Source organism: Palaemon carinicauda, chromosome 23, assembly GCF_036898095.1.
Source record: "Palaemon carinicauda isolate YSFRI2023 chromosome 23, ASM3689809v2, whole genome shotgun sequence".
In the NCBI taxonomy this organism is placed as follows: Eukaryota; Metazoa; Arthropoda; class Malacostraca; order Decapoda; family Palaemonidae; genus Palaemon; species Palaemon carinicauda.
This window is the reverse complement of record NC_090747.1, coordinates 102,482,139-102,501,812: the sequence shown is the minus strand read 5'-3', so window position 1 is coordinate 102,501,812 and position 19,674 is coordinate 102,482,139. Positions and strand designations below refer to the sequence as shown.

Genomic DNA, 19,674 nt, shown 5'->3' with positions numbered 1-19,674 from the left:
CCGCGTTCGAATCTAGACCAGGGCGAGTGTTAACAGATGGACATGTTCCTAAAATTAGTATCTTATATCTGTTTACATAAGTAGTGAAATTGACATATGTCCCTAGTTGTTAGTCAAACGTTACGGGTCATAGTTAAAGTGGAGAGAGAGAGAGAGAGAGAGAGAGAAGAGGAGAGAGAGAGAGAGAGAGAGAGAGAGAGAGAGAGAGAGAGAGAATTACAAGGAGTTTCAATGATTTTGGATGTCTCAAAGACTTTTTAGTCCATTCGCAGACTCCATTTCCTCTTTAGTAGAGGGATTTAGCTTAAGCCTTTAGAGAGTTCTTATGATCATATCTAACTTATTCTTGAACTCTTAACGTGTTACACAGAGAGAGAGAGAGAGAGAGAGAGAGAGAGAGAGAGAGAGAGAGAGAGAGAGAGAGAGAGAGAGAGAGAGTCACAAGGATTTTGGATGTCTCAAAGACTTTTTAGTCCATCCGCAGAGATTCCATTTCCTCTTCAATAGAGGGATTTAGCTTAAGCCTCTAGAGAGTTCTTATGATCTTGTCTAACTTATTCTTGAACTCGTTTACCGTGTTACTGTTCACTATATCCGCTGGAAGTCTATGCCAAGTATTTGCTATTTTCAATGTAAAGAAATTGCTACTTTGAGAGAGAGAGAGAGAGAGAGAGAGAGAGAGAGAGAGAGAGAGAGAGAGAGAGAGAGAGAGGATGAGAAAAGAAAATACTGAATGTTGTCTATAATAGCCTACTGAAGACTCACCCAGACGGTTCCCGTGTGAAAATCTATCAGTGGCTAGTCGTTCATGGTTAAGTGGGAAATTACCTTGTTAAAGAACGCTCACACCAGCTACTGTCAAGGTTTTTCTTGCATCATAATTTGCAACTGCCAAATCGATAGACACCAAATGATATATAGAATCTGGCGAGAGAAAAGTATAGTAATTGACTGATATTAGGGAAATAGAATTTTGTATTTCTGGATGCGAGATTGATAGAAATTTGGAAAGAAGCTTCTTCTTCTTCCTTCCTTCCTTCTTTTTTTTTTTTTTTTTTTTTTTTTTTTTTTTTTTTTTTTTTTTTTTTTTTTTTAGAGGAGGTATGTTTGAAATTGGCAGGTGCCAAAAGAAATAGTATTATATATTTTAAGGCTGGAAATCTATAGACTCCTGATTTGAAAGAAGCTTTTTTTTTTGCAATGTTAGGAGAGGAGGCATGTTCAAAATTGGCAGGTGCCAAAAGAAATAATAATATATATTTTAAGGGTGAAAATCTATAGACTCCTGAGTTGAAAGAAGCTATTTTTTTTTTTTGCAATGTTGGGAGAGGAAGCATGTTCAAAATTGGCGGGTGCCAAAAGAAATAATATTATATATTTTAAAGCTGAAAATCTACAGACTCCTGAGTTGAAAGAATCTATATATTTTGCAGGGATGGGGAAAGGGAAGGATGTTTGTTCGAAATTTACATGTGCCAAAAGAAATAATTATTTCAAGACTGAAAATCTACACTCCTGAGTTGAAAGAAGCTAATCTGTGCATGGTTAGGGGAGCGAGGGAAGGAAGTTTGTTCATAATTTGCATATGCCAAAAGAAATACTTATTTCAAGACTGAAAATCTACAGACTCCTGAGTTGAAAGAATCTATTTTATTTTACAGAGTTGGGGTAAGGGAAGGATGTTTGTTCGAAATTTACATGTGCCAAAAGAAATACTTATTTCAAGACTGAAAATCTACAGACTCCTGAGTTGAAAGAAGCTAATTTTTGCATGGTTAGGTGAGTGAGGGAAGGAAGTTTGTTCATAATTTGCATGTGCCAAAAGAAATACATATTTTAAGGCTAAAAATCTATAGACTCCCTAGTTGAATGAATCTATTTTTTTTTGCAGGGATGGGGAAAGGGAAGGATGTTTGTCAGAAATTTGCATGTGCCAAAAGAAATACGTATTTTAAGGTTGCAAATCTACAGACTCCTGACTTAGAAGCTAATTTTTTTTGCAGGGTTGGGGGAAGGGAAGGATGTTTGTTCGAAATTTACATGTGCCAAAAGAAATACTTATTTCAAGACTGAAAATCTACAGACTCCTGAGTTGAAAGAAGCAAATTTTTTTAGCAATGTTGAAGGGGAAGGGAAGGAGTTCAGTTCGAAATTGGCAGATGCCACAAGAAATGCATTTTAAAAGGCTGAAAATCTATAGACTCCTGAGAATTTATGAGAAAAAAAAGTAATTTGATCCGGAAATTCTTCGTTAAAATATACGGTTCTCAGCCTTATTTTCATAAATACAGGCGACCGTAATTTTTACCCTACTTTGGTATTATCTTCTTCGGGTAGTGACCGTAATATTACTTCTTTACGTCAATATATCCGGTTTTAGAATGGTAAAAGCCTGGCAACATTTATTCCAGGATTTTTACAGTTTTTCTTACGGTAAATTTTAAGTGTACCTGAATTCACGATTGTCCGTAAATCCTTAAAATCACGATTCTCCGTAAATCTTAGAAAAAAAATATTCACGATTATCCGTAAATCGTTAAAAAATCACGATTGTCCGTAAATCCTTAAAAAAATCATGATTGTTTGTAAATCCTTAAAAAAATCACGATTGTCCGTAAATCCTTAAAAAACCACAATTGTCCGTAATTCCTTAAAAGAATCATGATTGTCTGTAAATCCTTGAAAAAAAATCATGATTGTCCGTAAATCCTTTAAAAAATCATGATTGTCCGTAAATCCTTAAAAAAAATCACGATTGTCCGTAAATCACGATTGTCCGTAAATCACGATTGTCCGTAAATCACGATTGTCCGTAAATCCTTAAAAAAAGAAAAAATCGCGTGAAAAGAAAGAAATGTCTCTTCCATCACACCTGACGCTATTCATCATCTGTCAGGCGTGGTACGGTCAGTTGGCTGGCTGGCTGGCTAAGCTTCTCCCAGCTCTCAGGAAAGTTCACCCGCTGTGCAAATTTCGCCTTCGTTTTCCCAGCAAGGACTTTCCCTGACACCTGACACCAGAGGCATTTTCGGAAACACACGCTCAGCTGACCTATTGATCTTCCATCTTCTTAAAGATCCGAGTGAAAGTTTTTTCTCTTGCTGGAGATTTTAGAAAGGATGTGTGGAAAATTTTGATGTTGCAAAGTTTGGTCACAAAGAGAGAGAGAGAGAGAGAGAGAGAGAGAGAGAGAGAGTAATATACAGTATATACACATACAGTATATGTATATATATATATATATATATATATATATATATAGACTTGACTTGAGTAATCGGTGTCGACGTTAACACAAATTATATATATATACATACACACACAACATATATATATATATATATATATATATATGTATGTATGTATGTATATATACATATATGTGTATATATATATATATATATATATGTATATATATATAATAGACTTGACCTAAGTAATCGGTGTCGACGTTAATACAAGTAAAGCAATTTCACTAGTATTTTTCATGCGATCTAAAATCAAGAAATCTCTCAAAAGAGAATTATCTTATTTGCACAGCATTTTGGAATGCAAATTTTAAAATATCTTTGTAAAAGAAATCTTATCTTCTTACGAATAATGAAGATAGAAAAAAATAGGTGCAAAAACTGAGAATAAAAAACTGTTGAAATAAAAAAAGTCACGAAATACTGTGATTACACGAGACGAAACGGGAGAAAAGTTCATAACAAAAAATTAAGAAAAAAAAGGTAATTTACGATGCAGCTTAGGGTTATAACCCTGGCGTTATATTGACAATGGAAATTTGGTTTATTGCTATGGTACCTTGTAAAAGATCCCATGGATTTAAGGTATCAATATAATTGGTAGATGAAATTCGTTATTTTCCAGAATTAAATAGAGAAAAGGGATACAGATGATTAAATAGAATAAAAGAAATTAAATTTAGATTGAAAAAAATGACAAGAATAGTGTCACGAGATTTGTCATTTTCTTAAAGGAAATGAAAAAAAGGGAAAAAAGTATCAAGGAGTATCAAAAACATTAAAATTTGAATAGAAATAAATGACAACAACAGTGTCATGAGATTCGTAATTTTCTTAAAAGAAATAGAAAAAGGACAAAAATCATCAAGGAGTTTCAGAAACATTAAAATTTAAATAGAAATAGATGACAACAACAGTGTTACGAGGTTCGTAATTTTCTTAAGAAAAAAAAATACAAAAGTTATGTATGAGTATTAAAACATTAAATTTGAATTGGAAAAAATAGCTTATGAAAATGTATTACGAACATTAAATTAGCCAGATTGATGTTGGACCAAGATGCTCTTCGAAAAAATAGTTATTTACATCCATGAAATTAAAAAAAAAACATTAAAAATGAATGGAAATCACTGAACGATATAAAAAAATCGAATTAGTGAGTTTTAGATGAATATATTATTATTATTATTATTATTATTATTATTATTATTATTAGGCTACAACCCTAGTTTGGAAAGCAGTATGCTATAAGGCTAGGGGCTCCAATGGGGAAAATAGCTCAGTAAGGAAAGTAACAAGGAAAAATAAAACATTCTGATGGTCTTCGAATATAATTCATCATTTATGTTACAAATATCAAAGAAATGTGTTGAGAATATTGATATGAATATTAAGAAAACTAGCTCTATTTGTCGTTTTGTTTTTGTGATTAAAGATATTGTTAAGAGGTGGAAAACGTGACGAGAGGAGATATATTTCGTGACCACTGTTCTCTCTCTCTCTCTCTCTCTCTCTCTCTCTCTCTCTACTTTTTCCTTGGCTCTTTAAAATTGTGGTTTGTGTTACACATTAAATATCACGTTTGTGACATAATATTTAGTCGACTAACAAGTTGTAGTTCCTCTCTCTCTCTCTCTCTCTCTCTCTCTCTCTCTCTCTCTCTCTCACTTTTACCTTGGCTCCATAAAATTGTCTTGTTACATATTAAATATCACGATTGGAATTGATATTTAGTCAACAAAACTAACAACTTACTGTGTATTTTCTCTCTCTCTCTCTCTCTCTCTCTCTCTCTCTCTCTCTCTCTACAGTATTGAACGAAAACGATTAAATTTGCTAGATTTCCTAGTCAGTAATGAAAAAAAATATATTTGATTTATTCGTTGAAAACTAGGAAAAATTCGTCTCGCCTTAGATGAAAGCCAATCACAAATGTGAAACAAGGAAATGAAGAGAGAGAGAGAGAGAGAGAGAGAGAGAGAGAGAGAGAGAGTGTATTACCGAAAATATTTACACAGGGTAAATTTGTATCTGGAAAACGAAGAATGAATAAACCTGGAACTAAGAAAAGGCTAAAAGAGAATAAATTAAATAAAAGAAATAAAGGGGAAAGGAAAAAATGGAAATTGAAGACCGAAGAGTAAAATAAGATGAGGAAAGTTCAGTGAATGGAGGTGTGGCTGTAATGCTGGGAGGGGGGGGGTGGAGGGAGGGGGTTACTGGGAAAAGAGGGGGTGGGGGATTGCTGGGAAGAGAGAGAGGAGAGAGAGAGAGAGAGAGAGGGGGGGGCGGGTGTCAGGGGGCCGTAAATGAAAGGAAAGAGAGAGGAAAGCGAAAGGTTGGCTTGAGGAAAAGGTCTTGTGTTACTGGTCTGCATTTTATACTTTTAGGGATTTAAACATTTTTAAGATTCTCTCTCTCTCTCTCTCTCTCTCTCTCTCTCTCTCTCTCAATTTTCCTTCAATTAAGAGGTATATTCTAATTGACGTAATTATAATAATTCTGTTCACAACACTACTAATAAACCGGTTTCAACGGTTTCCAGATACGAGAGAACCAAATGAAACCGGATGGAACCGGAAATGGAAAGCTAGCAAAACCTTGATTTCTTACATTCGATTTATGTGATTTTGACCACGTGGCCAAACGCTGGGGTCTGGGAGGCCATTCATATATGTCTATTTTATTATTATTATTATTATTAGCTGTCATGTGACAATGTGAATCGATGTATTTGTATATTTATTTTTCTGTGTGTGATAACAATGATCTGTTTATACATTTAATCTCTTTCACCACTGGCGTGTATATAAGTACTGAATGAGAGTACCTTGGCGGTACTTAACGTCCCAAGGGCAAGGACTTTCCATATTAGCCTTTATTTGTAACACCTTAAGCAGTTTATTGATGTTTAGATAGATGCCTTTATAAAAGATGCCTCAAGAATCAGTAATGTTTTCTACAGGTACTAGATTGGTCTGTTGGGTTTTAAATAAGGCCTTGTAATGCCTCTATGGTCACTCACTCGCATAATCACTCTCTCCTATTATTATTATTATTATTAACTGCTAAGCTTAAACTCTAGTTGGACAAGCAGGAAGCTATAAGCCCAGGGGCCACAACAGGGAAAATAGCCCAGTGAGGAAAGGAAAAATAAAATATTTTAAGAACAGTAACAACATTGAAATAAATATTTCCTGCATAAACTATAAGAACTTTAACAAAACAAGAGGAAGAGAAATTAGATAGAATAATTTTCCTTAGTGTACCCTCAAACAAGAGAACTCTAACCCAAGACAGTGGAAGACCATGGTACAGAGGCTATGGCACTACCTAAGACTAGAAAACAATGGTTTGATTTTGGCTATGGTAAGCAGCTCGCTTACCATAGCTAAAGAGTCCCTTCTACCCTTACCAGATTGCCAGACTTGACTATACTTTTCCTGCTTTTGTGGTTCCTTACTTGTAATCGATTATCATTTAAGAGAGACAACTGTTGCGTCCTTAATGAGTTAGTTAGGCCCCACGCTTTTTATATTTATTTTAATTTTTCATTTTTGGTGGTATGCGAAATGTCTAAATTTGCCCCTAACCCCCCCCCCCCAATAAAGAATTCGTATTTTAGAATATTTTTCTATTCACAAGAAAAGTTCTTAATCCCCAAAATCAGAATTTACATTGAAAGATTTCTGTATTTACAAAAAAAAAGAAAAAAAAGAAACTATGTACAAAAAGTATTTTAATCAGTAGATGTGTTTACTATAAACTAAATATATTAATGAATTTTTTTTTCTTTTTTTTTTTGCATTTTTATATGCTAGAATCATTATTTTTTATTTGCTTCCGACTGTTCCACGTTCACATGCTAATTCCAGCCTTTACCAACTTACTTTTAACTACCAGAGCCAGAAAGCAAACTGATCTCTGTCTCTCTCAAGAGATTCTTGCACGAATTCTTTTGAAAAGTTTCTTCCGTGCAGAAAGAGAATTAACTCTTGACATCTCTTTAATGACTGGTTGCCCATGAAGTTTGTATAATGGTAGGATTTCCATAAAATATCTTTGAGGAGTATTCTGTCATGAAATTCGCTTGAAAGTGATCAGATTTTTCTTATGAAATAAATTGGTTTCACATCAATAGCTCTGTACACACACACACACACACACACATATATATATATATATATATATATATATATATATATATATATCTCCCTTATATAAAAAAGAGCAAATGTCTGGATATATACAGTATATATATATATATATATATACATATATATATGTGTGTGAGTATATATATATATATATATATATCCTGTCACGCACAGTTCTCACACTCCCTTTGGTAGGGGGAGAGGGAGTTGTCATACCTTGGTGAAAGGAGTGTGCGTGTGTGCATAACTATCTAAATATCTGGCCGTTAATTTTGACGGGTCGCGTACACTAATGTACAGTATATTTTGTTATATATATGTATATATATACACACACACACACACACACATATATATATATATATATATATATGATTCTTATTCTTTTTCAACTCAGCTTACTTTTTTCAGTTCCTTGTATTACTAAATGAAGTATCCTTAACTGACTCTGGCTAATATTTTTTTATTTTCTTTGCCAGGCTCCACTGTTCTTGAAAGAGATATCAACGCTTCTTTTGAACACCCTCGACCATATTGTTCCAGACCGAGTTTAATTTGATATCCCTGGAGAAAACTGCATACAGGTAAGTTGTTAACATTTGAAAGGGAGTTTTCATTCAGACTGTTGAGGAGAGAGAGAGAGAGAGAGAGAGAGAGAGAGAGAGAGAGAGAGAGAGAGAGAGAGAGAGAGAGAGAGAGAGAAACGGATTGGGTAGTAATAATTTCCCTGTCAAATCTCCAAGAGCTAGTTGTATGTCGTCTATTGCTCATAGCTTGTTTCTTTCTATTATTTTTTGTTTTTATAGTTTATATATGAAAGATTTAATTTAATGTTGTCAATGTTCTTAAGATATTTTAATTTAATTGTTCATTACTTCTCATGTTTATTATTTCTTTGATTCCTCTCCTCACTGGGCTTTTTTCCGTTTTGGGGCCCCTTTGCCTTATACCATCCTGCTTTTCCAAACAGGGTTGTAGCTTAGCTTGTATCATTATTATTACTTGCTAAGCTACAACCCTAGTTGGAAAAGCAGGATGCTATAAGCTCCAGGGGTTCCCAGCAGGGATAAATAGCCCAGTGAAGAAAGGAAGCAAGGAAAACTTAAATCTTTTACATACGCACAACCCAGACAAACAAACAAACAAAGTAAGTCCCCAGTTAGTTTGTTGCAACCGCCTTAGTACGGTGAATCCACTGTAGTTAAAGGTTTAATGGTTTAAAGGTCGCTCATGAATGGCAGAGGCAAGGAACAGTGACATTGCCCTAGCAAGCAGGACAATGCCCTAGAAGCTGACCATATGTTATATGATCAGCGCCCTAGCCTCCTCTCCACCCAAGCTAGGACCAGGGAGGGCCAGGCACTGGCAGCTGATGACTCAGCAGATAGACCTATAGGCTCCCCCAAACCCCCCCCAACCTTAGCCCATAAGGATGGTAAGGTTGTAGACACTAATGGCACTAACGAGTCTGAGCGGGACTCGAACCCCTGACTGGTAGGGCCAGCCAGCGGCTGCTGATGACTCAGCAGATAGACCTATAGGCTCTCCCAAACCCCTCAACCTTAGCCCACAAGGATGATAAGGTTGCAGACTCTAATGGCACTAACGAGTCTAAGCGGGACTCGAACCCCCGACTAATAGGGCTAGCCAGCGGCTGCAGATGACTCAGCAGATAGAGCTATAGGCTCCCCCAAAACACCCCAACTTTAGCCCACAAGGATGGTAAGGTTGCAGACACTGATGGCACTAACGAGTCTGAACGGGACTCGAACCCTCGACTGGCAAATACCAGGCAGAGACGTTACCACAAAGCAAGTGAAATCCTCCCAGGTTGACCTTGAGTCCATTGTTCGGGTCTACGACAAATCTAGTGGGAAAGAATAGCTCTATTTAGTAAGCATGATTTCCTTGTTTCACCTTCCTTGGTTCTGCTTCACGTTTCATCACTTATTGTAGTTCAGGCGGAGGATCGCGCTCACGTTGTGATGGATGGTGGAACGTTTTATGTTTTCAATCGCATGTCGTTTTAATGCGTGTCATTTAAAGTTTTTTTTTCCCAAATGGCAGAAGGTAACAGTTTGAAGAATGTACCTGCTCTGTTAAAAATTTTCCCGTAAAATAACGGTAAAAATCCTGGAATAAATGTTCCCTGGTATTTAACGGTTTAAAAAGTTATACATCGACGTAAAGGAGTGATATATTACGGTCACCAACCCTTAAAGCGTAACAACAAAGTTGGGTAAAGATTACGGTCGCCTGTATTTTACGGAAATACGGCCGAGAACAGTATATTTTTACGGAGAATTTCGCATTAAAATTATGGTTCCAAATACCTTGTTTTATATATATATATATATATATATATATATAAATAAAATGTATATATATACTGTATGTGTGTGTATGTGCTGTATTTTATTTTGTTCAAATGCCAGAAATACTTAGCCGCCGAAGGTTGCAGTTTAGAGAATTTACCTTTTTCCATATCTGTGTTTTCAATCGCACGCCGGTCACATTACCGTATTATATATATATATATATATATATATATTTTTTTTTTTTAAAGCCAGAAATACATAGCCACCGAACGTTTTAGTTTAAAGAATATACCTTGTCTGATATCTGTGTTTCCAATCGCACGACGACTCGAAATACCGTATTTTATAAATATATTTTTTATTTATTGAAATGCCAGACATACTTTGCCGATCAGGATGTATAAGCTACTGACATTTGCAATCGAGTAACTAGTCCACTGCAGGACAAAGGCTCCAGGCATATCCTTCCACAACAGCAATTTTTTTTAGTTCGTCGCTCCATCGTTTTCTCTTCCTTCCCATGCTTCTTTTACAATCTCTAGGGACCCATTCTGTTATTCTTAATGGCCATCTGTTATCTGTCATTCTCATTACATGTCCTGCCCATGGCCATTTCTTTTTATTATATGTTAGAGTATCCTCTACTTTAGTTTGCTCTCGTATCCATGTTGCTTTTTTTCCTGTCTTGCGGTGTTATTCCCATCATTTTTATTTTCATAACTCTTTGAGTTGTAATTTCTTTGTGTGTGTGTGTTTTGTAGCGTGTACATATATCTACTGTATATATGCTCAAATATATATATATATATATATATATCTATGAACTTATGTGTTTATACTTTTTATACTATATATATATATATATGTATATATATATATATATATATATATGAACTTATGTGTTTATACTTTATATACTGTATATATATTATATATATATGTATATATAACATATATATTATATATATGTATATATAACATATATAGATAGATAGATAGATAGATAGATATATAAATAACATACATACATTTCTGAACTTGAAAAGCACCACAGATTCCTTCACATAGATTGACAAACTGTTGAGCAAGACAGAGAACAAACCGCAGTATTTACCTACACAGTTACATGTGGTCTGGGTAATTAGCGTCCATAAACTATTAATAACCATAATTAGTTCCATGCTGATAGGGAATTAGGTTCGTATTAGATTTCGTCTTACTGATTTTGCCATTCTGTTTAGCCATGCAACATACAACAACAATAACAACAACAACAGCAACAACGAATGCAGATGTTTCTAGTTCACTGCCTCAGACGTGTTTTGGTCATGTCTGGGGTCGTACTGATTTTGCCATTCTGTTAAGCCATGCAACATACAATAACAACAACAGCAACAACAACAAATGCAGATGTTTCTAGACCTGCGTGACAAAGGCCTCAGACGTGTATTGGTCATGTCTGGGGTTTGGCCAATTTTCATCACCACCTTGGCTACTGCGGGTTGGGGATGTGAGGTACCTTAATCGTTCACAGCAACCCAACCTAGTATGAGTGACCTTGACTAGGATAGCTTTGCTTATCATGGCGATAGGTAGATCCTTTCATCAGGTTAAGGTATCCCCATTGAGAAAGGGAAATATATATATATATATATATATATATATTATACATATATATATTTATAAATAAATAAATATATATATATATATATATATACTATACATATATATATTTATAAATAAATAAATATATATATATATATATATGTATGTATGTATATTATATATATAGATAAATACTGTATATTTATCATACAATTAAGCCCATGCATGAAGAATGAAATATTTTCTTAAGTCCAGGATGCCATAAAGACCTGGAAAAAAACAGGAACAAAAACACCTTTGAATTTAATACCTAATAAAGAGAGGCGTGACCAAATAAAAAATAAAAAAGAAAAAACTAGCGCGAAGGTAAAGCTTTTGAAGTTCTTTTGTCTGGGGAAAGAAGAGAGATTATTCTGTTTTTTCACGGTCCAACCCCCAGTGGTGTTCGACCAAGATGGTCTAATTGCTTCCATTTTTGAAACTTGTTTGTAGGTAAAGGTCGTTTTCTATTTAGGGGGGGGGGGAGGGTTGGCCTTAAGTCGTTTGGTGGTTTATTTTCGAGTTTTTGTTTTTTAATTTTGGAGAGAGAGAGAGAGAGAGAGAGAGAGAGAGAGAGAGAGAGCGGTTTAATTTTTAATTTTTATTTTAATTTATTCTTTTGAGAGAGAGAGAGAGAGAGAGAGAGAGAGAGAGGGAGAGAGAGAGAGAGAGATCAAGTCGTTCTAGGTTTAATTTTTTATTTTATTTTAATTTATTCCTTTTGAGAGAGAGAGAGAGAGAGAGAGAGAGAGAGAGAGAGAAACAAATTAAATAAATAAACCCCCTCTCTCTCTCTCTCTCTCTCTCTCTCCAGCACGCTGAACTAGGGTGCGGCAATTGTAAAAAATTTTAATGATTTTATTTTTATTTGAAAAATAAAAATATATCAAGTCCCCTTTAAAGAATAGAATTTTATATTAAAATATTAAGATATTTTCTTCAGAAACATTACGATAACAGGCCATGTAATTTGGTGCTTAATTCTCTCTCTCTCTCTCTCTCCCTCTCTCTCTCTCTCTCTCTCTCTCTCTCTCTCTCTCTGAGGTAACAAACAACACGCATGAAATAATGTATTTGTATTAGTTGAAGAAGACTAAATATTCTTTGTTAATCAAGAAAATATTTCCTATCAATTCACCTTTTCAAGTCATTAAATACTATTTTGATCTTAATTATGAGATTTAATAGATTCTTTATGATAGGGTTATAGTTGTGGTGGTCTATTGAAAGCGTTCCTGCTTGGCGTTATGCTGGACTGGGGTTCGAAACCTGCTCTATCACGATAGTTTCTTGTAATGTCTGCAACCTCACCAGTTTTGTGAGCTAGTTAAGCTATAGAAGGTTTGAGAGCTACAGGTTTATCTGCTGAGTCATAAGCAGCCATGTCCTGGCCCTCCTTGGTCCATTATTATTATTATTGTTGTTGTTGTTGTTGTTATTATTAATATTATTATTATTATTATTATTATTATTATTATTATTATTATTGAGTGGAAGGAAAGATTGAAAGTATGAAGGAACATAGTATAGTACAGTTGAAAAGTACAACTATAAACTTAACATTAATCCTGAGCTACGAAAACGAGTAATACGCACTAACCCGAGAGTGGGACAGGCATTCGTGCTCAGTTGAAATAATGCATGGAGTTGAGTCTTGAAAATCTATGAAGGAACATAGTATACTACAGTTGAATAGGACAACTATAAACTTAACATCAATCTAGAGCTACGAAAACGAGTAATACGCACTAACCCGAGAGTGGGACAGGCATTCGTGCTCACTTGAAATAATGCATTAAGGATAGTGTAAGCAGGATGGTTCAAATGATAATAGTAGTAATAGTAGTAATAGTAAGAACAACAATCTATGATGATTTTTATAATGAATATCTATCGAAATAGATGAGGTATTGAAAGTAATTTCTGTTATATATATATGTATATTTTTTCAATGTAACGCTGGTCACTGTCACGCCAGATAACAAGCCATCAATCATACTAGACTGGAAATATCACCGGATACTTATCGAAATTATTTATAGATAAAAGAACATAGGAATGTTGGTAAAGAAATAATCAGTTTCCTGATTGCGAATGGACAGACTATAAAGACACTTGTTTCAAGGTTTTGAAAAAGCAGATGGAAGGAAATTATATGAATATAGAGTAAAAATATGATATATACTATCTCCCTTATATAATAAAGAGTAAGTGCCTGGCTATATGTATGTATGTATGTATATATATATATATATATATGTATACTGTATATATATATATATATATATATATATATATATATATATACATATATATATATCAATCATCATCATCAGCCGTTAGTAGTCCACTGCAGAAGAAAGTCCTCAGACATGTCCTTCCACTCGCATCTGTTTATGGTCTTTCTATGCCAGTCCACACCAGCACACTTTCTTAGTTCGTTAATCCTGCGTCTTCTCTTCCTTCCCCTTCTTTTGCAATCTCTAGTTGCCCATTCTGTTATTGTTATTGTCCCTCTATTATATCTATATATCTATATCCTTCGGGTTGTAGGGAGAGGGAGTAATCATACCCTAGTGTGTGTTCATATCTAACTTAACTATTTATCCGTCATTTTTGACGGGTTACGTACACTAGTATAAGATAAAACATAAAGCCTATCGAATAAGGGCTTGAAACATATTGTATCTAGTTAATCAGCAGAAACGCTAAGTAATTAAAAAGCATTTTCTATAACAAATAAACCGTAAAGAACAACAGCTTGACATCTCCTAACCAAATCAATGCACATTGATAAGAAGTATCTATAACTGGTCACCGAGAATCTTGGGCAAAGCCCTTGTTCGTCTGTTGCTTCAACTGGGAAAAACCACACAACGGTACATAATGAGAAAGTGAAAATACCAGGACAACGACCCGTTTATTTTAATTTTTATTTTCGATCTAATCTGATAAGGCGACTAGTTTTTGGTATGACTTTAGAGAGGGAGATAATTTTTATTGTTTATTAAATGGGAAAGGAGTTTGGGATGTTTTAAGGTAAGGGTGGGATATTTATGTTTTAATGAGGAAGGTTGTGATTGTTTTTTTTTTCATATTTAGCTTTGCGGTGTTTTTTCCTTTGTTAATACGCACAATATGTATATATATATATATATATATATATACTTATACATGTGTATACATAGATTATATACGTATACATTCTATGTATATATATACACATACATACATTTATATGTAAATATAAATATACGCACAATGAGAGAGAGAGAGAGAGGAGAGAGAGAGAGAGAGAGAGAGAGAATATCCCATTCACAAATGGAAAGGATGGCAAAGAAAAATGAAAGTAAAAATCCCATTTCAGATTCCCAGAGCAAGACTCGTTTTGCATGTTGTTTTTCTCAGTGCTTATGAGGCGTCCAAAACAGGAATAAAAAATTCCCCCCTCCCCCCTACGAAATAAAGAACGCAGAACTTACACTCGACGCCTTTCTCTGCAATCAACGTAAGACTTGCAAGCAAGTAGCCTTTTACAATCTTCGAAATCATGTCTGCTTTTAGATTGTGGATTCAAGTTTATTTAAGTGGTTTTTATTATGATGATAATGATTTATTATTATTATTATTATTATTATTATTATCATCGTTAAGATTATTATTATTATCATAATTATTATTATTATTATTATTATCATCGTTAAGATTATTATTATTATCATAATTATTATTATTATTATTGTTATATTATTATTCTTATTATTATATTATTATTATTATTATTATTATTATTATTATTATTATTGTTATTATTGTTATTATTACTATTATTATTATTATTATTATTATCGTTAAGATTATTATTATTATCATAAATATTATTATTATTATTATTATAATAAGAGAGATTACGCGAGTGCCCTTGAGAAATTAGTTTACCAAACGTTCAACTGGGTTCCACAAGGCACTAGAAGAGTTTGAAGACCCAGGCCTACATGGCTGAGGAATATGAAGCGTGAAATGGGAGTTGGTGAATGGAGAAGTATTGATTAAAAAGCTCAATATAAAGACGAGTGGCGAAATCTAACCGGGGTTCTTTGCGTCAATAGGTATAGGAAGAGATGATGATGATGATGATGATTATTATTATTATTATTATTATTATTATTATTATTATTATTATTATACTAGCGAAGCTACGACCCCTCGCCATCCTAAGGGCTCAATTACTACACGGTATTCTATAAGTTTTATTCCAGCTATGACCAGATTGTGGAATGATCTTACTAATCAGGCAGTTGAATCGGTGGAACTTCAAAAGTTCAAACTTGCAGCAGATGTTTTTATGTTGAACAGACTGACATATGTCCTTATAATTTATATTTGAAAGATGTATTTTTAATCTTGTTACTGTTCCTAAGATATTTCATTTTGATTGTTCATTACTTTTTATAGAGTTTATTCATTTCCTTATTTCCTTTCCTCATTGGGCTATTTTTCCTTGTTGGAGCCCTTGGGTTTATGGTGGTTACTGTCATATATGCAATGATGATAACTGTCATTTCAGAAATGATGCTAACTTTCATCTCAGCAATGATGGTAACTCATGTCATTAATGATGGTAACTATCATCTCAGCAATGATGTTCACTCATGTCATTAATGATGGTAACTATCATCTCAGCAATGATGGTAACTCATGTCATTAATGATGGTAACTATCATCTCAGCAATGATGGTAACTCATGTCATTAATGATGGTAACTATCATCTCAGCAATGATGGTAACTCATCATTGTAATGATGCTAACTATCATTTCAGCAATGATGGTAACTGTCATCTCTGTAATGATGGTAACTATCATCTCAGCAATGATGGTAACTCATCAATGTAATGATGCTAACTATCATTTCAGCAATGATGGTAACTATCATCTCTGTAATGACTCGGCTTTGCCGTTTTAGTATTATCATTTTCGTAACAGCAAATCTTCAAGTGTCATTCTTAACTTGAAGATGTGCAATCATTTTGAAATACTAAATCATTTTGTAACTTATGACTCTTCGTTTAATTTTTGTAGTATGTTATGAATGGAATTTTGATAGCTATAGTTTGGTTTAAATTATTTTGGTTATTTGTTTTATTTTGTTTTTTGTCATTAGAATTGTTTGATGATGTAAAAACTCTACCTTGTTTTATTGTCAGTTATATTTTGGTTTAAATCTTTTTTTTTTTATGTTAATTGAAATATTTTAGATTTTTTTTTCTAAAGAGAAATTTGATGGCATAAAACTATACCCGGTGTTTATCGTCTGTTATAATTTGGTTTAAAACCATGTATTTTAATTGAATTATCCTAGTTTTTTTAAACAGTATTTTTGATGCCAAAACTGTACTGTGTTCATTTTCAGCTATAGTTTGGATTAAATCGTGTTTTTTTTTTTTTCAATTGAAATTATTCTAGGGTTCTTTAAACAAAATTTGATGACTTAGAACTGTACCCGGTGTTTATTGTCAGTTATAGTTTGATTTAAATCATCTGTTTTTGATAATAGAAATAAAAAAAAATAAACTGAAAATTTGATGACAAAACTGTGCAGGTATTTGTCAGTTATATTTTGGTTTAAATCATCTATTTTTGTTATTAAAAAAATATGACACAAAATTGTACCGGTATTTATTGTTATAGTTTGGTTTAAACTTTTTTTTTTTTTTTTAGTATAATTATCTTATGTTGTTTTAAACAGAGAAAATTCGATGACTGTTTTTTTGTGAATTAGTTTCGTTTAAACCTTTTTTTTTTTTTTCAGCAGAATTATACTGTTATTTTAAACAGAAAATTTCTTGACAAATTTTTTTTTTTCATAGGTTTTTATACAATATTTTTGTCAATAGGATTAGCCTAATTTTTTTAAACAAAATTTTATGACTGCTTTTTGTCAATTATAGTTTCATTTCAACTTTTTTTTTTTGTTAGTGTCATTATTGTATGTTGTTTTAAATAGAAAATTTGATAGGTGTTTTTTGTCATTTATAGTATGGTTTAAACTTTTTTGTTTTTGATAGAATTAGCTTAAGTTTTTTAAACAGAGAAAATTTAATGACATAAAACTGTACAGGGTATTTACCCATAACATAATTATATACATAAACACACAAATTTGAATAACTTTAGTCCATCACCCCCATTTTAAGGCCACCAAAAATGACCCAGTCCTCAGGTTAAAATGTTTCAAAAAATTAATTTCAAACTAATTTTTGGAAAAAATAACTCAATTTACACTCACATCAACCATACATGGCGTCTCTTCTCCATCATTGATTCTTATTTGTTTATCCGGACTCTCAAGCGATCGTGTCCTGAACGTGTTTCAAACCACTTGTCACTAATTCCCGGTAGGAGGCGTTGGTGTCTCCTTGATATAAGTTACTGGTCGCTTCTCCTTCACTGGCGATGGTTTTAAGAGAGCGTCTCGGCGACAACTGGAAGCTCCAACGGTCTGGATGCCGCAAGAGAGTGCCGCTGGAAGAGTATTTGGGACCTCCTCCCTATCTCCTCCCACTCCCTCCTCCTTTCCGCCTCGTTATTGAAGGTCGCTCCGTCTGCTCCCATCGTCATCACTTTCTCCCTCCGAGACTGAAGTTCGGTTTGCCACTCCCATATGTAATGACTCCCTCCTCCCTCCCTCCCTCCCCCCCCTCCCTCCCCCTCCCTCCCTCTCTGCCTGGAACAGCGTCTTCGCGCCAATGCATGGAAATAAGTCCGTCCCATCTCGGGGGTTTCTGGAGCGCGCTAGCATCCTGCGAGACTTAGGGATGGATTTTCTTAATGTTTTTCCTCCAAAGAGGAAGTCGGTACAAATAGAGACTTCAGGTATATATTGCGTGTTTGATTATGCTTACCTGAAGCTAATTCAGTGCAGGTGGATTGAGTGATTTTGATGTTTTCTTTTACGCTAACGGAAATTTACTTTTTTTTATGCTAAAAAAATTTAACTTTTTTATGCTAAAAAAATTTAACTTTTTTATGCTAGCAGTAATTTAAACTTTTTTTTTACGCTAACAAATATGAAAACGTTTTACGCTGAAAATTTTTTACTTTTCGCCAAAGAAAATTTAAAGGTTTTACGGAAAAAAAAATAAGCTTCTTTTACACTAACGATGGTTTAAACTTTTTTACGCTAAGAAAAATTAAACTTTCGTTTTACGCTAACAAACATTCAAACCTTTTTTCACGCCAATAAAAATTTAAACTTTTTTACGCTAACAAAAGTTAAATTTTTTTACGCTAACAAAAACTAAATTTTTTTACGCTAACAAAAATTTAAACCTTTTACGTTATTTGACCTGTCTCTTCTCTTAGCTTGTTGGACAGAGACCGAAGGTCCACATTAGGTCTCTTACACCCTTTTAGACTTAGACTTTACTCTTCGGCACGGGCTCTTGCTTATCAAGAAGGAAATGTTTCTTTCCTTTTTATATTAATGAAACATTTGGAAGACCTATGTATGGATGTGGGTGAATCTGGGGAAACTAATTTTTTTCAAACTACGTAATTTTATGCTTCCATTTTATATATTTTAATTTTATGCTTTTATTTTGTATGTTTTAGTTTTGTCTTTCCATTTTATATATTTTAATGTTATACTTCCAGTTTTATATTTTGCATCGGTTATATATATTTTGATTTTATGCTTCAATTTTATATATATTTTTAACTACGTAATCTCATGCTTCCATTTTATATATTTTAATTTTATGCTTCTATTTTATATATTTTAATTTCATGCTTCATTTTTATATATAATTTTAACTACTTAATCTCATGCTTCCATTTTATATATTTTAATTTTATGCTTCCTTTTTATATATTTTGATTTCATGCTTCAATTTTATATATATTTTTAACTTCGTAATCTAATGCTTCCATTTTATATATTTTAATTTTATGCTTCCTTTTTTATATATTTTGATTTTATGCTTCAATTTTATATATATTTTTAACTACGTAATCTCATGCATCCATTTTATATATTTTAATTTTATGCTTCCTTTTTATATATTTTGATTTTATGCTTCAATTGTATATATATTTTTAACTACGTAATTTCATGCTTCCATTTTATATATTTTGATTTTATGCTTCCTTTTTATATATTTAGATTTTTTTGCTTCAATTTTATATATAGTTTTAACTCCGTAATCGTATGCTTCCATTTTATAAACCCAATATATATAATTACTTATTTTAACATTTAAACAAAACATTCCAGTATTGAGTTATTGAAAAATTATAGAAATAAATTT

At 33.1% G+C, this 19,674-nt stretch overlaps 1 long non-coding RNA gene across 1 annotated transcript in view; it reads left to right on the top strand.

Annotated features, from left to right (window-relative positions):
- Positions 1-1,681: 1,681 nt before the first annotated feature.
- LOC137617316 (uncharacterized) overlaps positions 1,682-19,674 on the top strand; it is a 164,564-nt gene continuing 146,571 nt past the window's right edge. The window contains exons 1-2 of the long non-coding RNA XR_011039614.1: positions 1,682-1,779; positions 7,885-7,989. This is a non-coding gene — a long non-coding RNA (uncharacterized lncRNA). The remainder of the gene's footprint in view (positions 1,780-7,884; positions 7,990-19,674) is intronic.